The sequence below is a fragment of the Lipotes vexillifer genome, unplaced genomic scaffold (genome assembly GCF_000442215.2).
Source record: "Lipotes vexillifer unplaced genomic scaffold, Lipotes_vexillifer_v1.1 scaffold1122, whole genome shotgun sequence".
Classification (NCBI taxonomy): Eukaryota; Metazoa; Chordata; class Mammalia; order Artiodactyla; family Lipotidae; genus Lipotes; species Lipotes vexillifer.
This window is the reverse complement of record NW_006798649.1, coordinates 734,074-738,052: the sequence shown is the minus strand read 5'-3', so window position 1 is coordinate 738,052 and position 3,979 is coordinate 734,074.

Here is a 3,979-nt window from a genome sequence, read left to right as displayed (position 1 = left end):
AGATGCTCCAGTGTGGCTGGCTCCTCATGGCAGGACATTCCTACCGCAGCCCCTGCTGCTGCATGCAGCTTGACCCATTTTCCTCAGGCGCCTGGGAACCGTCTTTGATGTATAGGGCTGCACAGATGCGAGAAGAGGGGTGCATTGACCCCAGCCTTCCCTTCCCCTTGGTCCTTCACTTTCTGCTCGAACATCTCCCGCTCGCCTGCTGATGGGGTTGACAGAAATGCAGCCTGCTCCGGGCTGTGGGTAGGGAGGGTTCTCCCCCTCCCGAAGTCATTACACTAACCCTCACTGGGATCTCCATCAGTGCTGACCAAAGACCACCTCCAGAGTGTGTTAAGCAGGCAGGTTCCTGGGTCTCACCTCCAGAGAATCCAACTCCGGAAGTCTGAGTGGATTCCAGGAATCTGCAGGATTAACAAGCACCCTGTACGGTTGTTCTGAACCTAATTCTGGTTTAAGGGGCCCATAGACCACCCTCTGTGAAAGGTTGTTTGATCTGGATGTGAGAAGAGCTCTGTCCCCTGCCCTTTAAGGCCTTGAAGTTCAGGGTCCGAGAGAGACGCCATCAGCCGCCAGCCGGGCTTGGTCAGAGCCTGGAGCGCTGGCTAACTAGGTTTTCAGGTTGCTGTCAGCACCCTCTTCCTGCCTCGGTCCCTCTGGTAACCCTGATCTTCGTCCCTACCCCTGCCCTGGCCTGGGGAGGTGGGAGCCTCAGGAGAGGAGAGGGCTGGTTGTGGGCAGCAGCTGGGAGCTGCTGTAGGAAGGATATTTACTTCCCCAGGGGTTAGGCAATGCCCTGATGCTCCTGGCTAAAGATTTTAAGGCCTCGCCCACCTTCTTTAGACACACTTCATGAGCAGAGCACTTTGAATTCCTCACTTGGGCTCGGCTGGTCACAGCCCCAGGCTCCACACCCCGGTGGCCTGGGGGCTTCTCCGCAGCACCCCATGGCCCAGATTCCAGCCCAGAGGGCAGTGGTGTCTGCCGTAAGGCACAAGCACATCGAGTCACCCTAGGAGCTCAGGAGCATCACTACCGCACTTCCTTTCGCCCACTGCTGCTGCTTGCCCCTCACGAAGACTCACGTGGGGAAACAGGCGCGCCAGGGTTGGGTGATTCATACTGTGGGTCATAGAGCTTTGGGGAGCACTCAGAAGTCATCTGCCCTAATCCCTTCATTTTACACTTGGGAAAAACCAAGGTGCCAAGGGGTAATAGTTTCCCAGATTCTCATGGAGGGCCAGTGGAAAAGCTGAGCATGCAGCTAATAATTGATGAGGCTAGGAGAGTGTTCAGTCCTGGCTCCCAGGAATGGGACAGGGGAGCCTTGAGTAAGTGGTGGAGGTGGGATTGAGCCTGCATCTTTCTGATCCAGTCTGTGCTAATGCTGTTCAATAGAAATATAATGTAAACCATACTTTAACATATGGACTAGCCACATTAAAAAGTAAAAAGAAACAGGTGAAGTTAATAACATTATTTAAACCAATATATCCCCCCAGATTATCATTTCAAAATGTGTAATCAGTGTAACAAAATTATTAATGAGATTTTTTTTTTTTTTTTTTTTTTTTTTTACACGGGCCTCTCGCTGTTGTGGCCTCTCCCATTGCGGAGCACAGGCTCCGGATGCGCAGGCTCAGTGGCCATGGCTCACGGGCCCAGCCGCTCCGCGGCATGTGGGATCTTCCCGGACCGGGGCACGAACCCATGTCCCCTGCATCGGCAGGCGGACTCTCAACCACTGCGCCACCAGGGAAGCCCCTAATGAGATGTTTTGCATTCTTTGTACACATTAAATCTATACAAGCTGGTGTGCATTGACATGTACAGCACTTCTCAGTTTGGACTAGCCACATTTCAAATGTTTAGTGGCCACATATGGGGCTTCCATGTTGGACAGTGCAGGCCTGTGTTCTTGCCGCTGCTCCTTTCTGCTGAGTCACAGAGCCATCTCCCTGGCCTCTGCTGCCCCTGACTGTCTACTGTTCCCAGGGGGCAGTCCTCCTCTTCCTCTGGGCTCTTTCAGGATCATGCTGTTCCCTTCCCTCTCACCTGCCCATCTTCCAGTCCACCTCTGTCACTCCATAGCTTTCTCCTGGAGGACTTGTTGTCAGACAAGAAACCTTTAAATAGTTGAGACAAAGGTGACAAATCTTCCTCATTTACATTCAGGTTCTCTCTGGCTTTTTGGGCCCTGTTGAATGGCACCTCTATCAAAACGTCTCATTTGGAAATGTCAGTGTGACTTTTGATAAGTCATCAGTCACCGTAATGGCGACTGACAGAGAACAGTGTGGTGGTATCTAATATGCTGCGGGACGGCTCTTTTGCAATTGCGTAGTATTTCATTTATTCAGTGGGGCATGAAATCTCTCTTGAAGGAAACTATTAACCCTGCCACGCCAGGCTCCTCAAGGCCTTCCTTTCCCCTTAACTTGCCAGCCTCTTTTTTTGCCTCCTTGCTCCTTGGCTACCTGGAGTCAAGAATCTTGCCGTCACCACAGGGTTCCTGGCACCTTCTCCCGCTCCAACAGGAGGCAAGCCAGCTGCCCTCCAGGCACCCGTACAGGAGCCAGAAAAGCTGCTCAGCTGCTGCAGGGCCCTGGCTCTGAATCCAGGTGCAGGGGTTGCCCGTGAAGTTCACCTGGACCTGAAACAGTTCCCGTGTGAAAGGAACGCCAGCCTTCCTCACAGCCACTGTTCATTCCTGGATGTGATTGCTGGTCCTCCCCCTCCCCGCATTTCCTTCTCATGCTTTTGGGGTTGAGACTTTGGCCAAGTAGTGCAAGTAACCAAACATGGTGGCATAGGAACAGGGGTGGGCTGAAGCCCCCTGAGTTGTTTATTGCTGTGCTAAGAGAGCCGTTCCCCACCGGTACCTGGAGACTGTGACGCCTGCTCAGAGGCTTGCCTTGTGAACCTGAACCCCAGTGTGGAATCCTCTGACCTGCATCCAGACACGTGGGAGGAAAGGCTGTCCAGACCTTCCTCCATCCATTCTTTCTGTCTTTGTCGCTGGTGAAGCAGTGTACCACGCACGCGCACACGCATACACACAGTCTTTCAGTGTGAGCCTTTCTCCACTCCTGTTCCCTCTGGGTGCTGTGTTATAATTTTTACAGAAGACAGTATCTTGTGAAGAAAAGAGATCCCATTCTAGAGCTGGACCAACCTGGCTCCAGTTTCAGCTCTGTGCAGCTTCTTGCCTGGCTCTGGGCCAGTGAGTCACCTCTGAGCCTCAGTGTACTCATCTGTGAAATGAGTCGAGGGCGCCAGCCTCACAGAGCTCGCCCTAACACTGCCAGTGCTCACGATGGTTAATTCCCCTCCTCCTCCCCTTGAGTAGCAGGTGCACCTGCAGGTGCAAGGTAGAGAAGGTTCTGGGGTGATTGGCAGAAGCCCTCTGCCCTGACCCCGTGGCTTGAAATAGACAAGTGCAGAATCCAAATGGGATGAGCACATCAGCCTTCTCATTGTCACCTGCTACTCATCTAGTCTAGACACAGGGTTAGGCCTTCTCCAGCAGGACCCAAGCTAGCCACCTTTTACAGATGGGGTGGGTCTGCCCCCTTTACAGGAAGCCTCCTGTTAAGGCCAACCCCACTGCCAGCCATGGGCCATTACACCATTTGTTCTTTTACCCCAACTGGCATTTGTTGAGCACCAACCATGTGCCAAACCCTGTGTGAGGCAAAGGGGAAGCCAGGCTAGAGCAGGCCCAGCCCCTGCTCTGGAGAAACTCAGGCTAGGGAGGCAGACACTCCATGGCTCCTGCTAAACTAGGGTAGGTTCTGGAGGAGCAAGAGGGGGGAGGGCAGGGATTGTCACCACGAGGTGACAGTTGAGCTGGCACTGGAGGATAATTAAGAGCTCCCCAAGCAGAGAGTGGAAGGGCATTCCGGAACAACAAGTTCAAAGGCCTTGCAATCACAAAAGAGAACAGCCGGTTGCTATACAGTTCAGGGAAAGA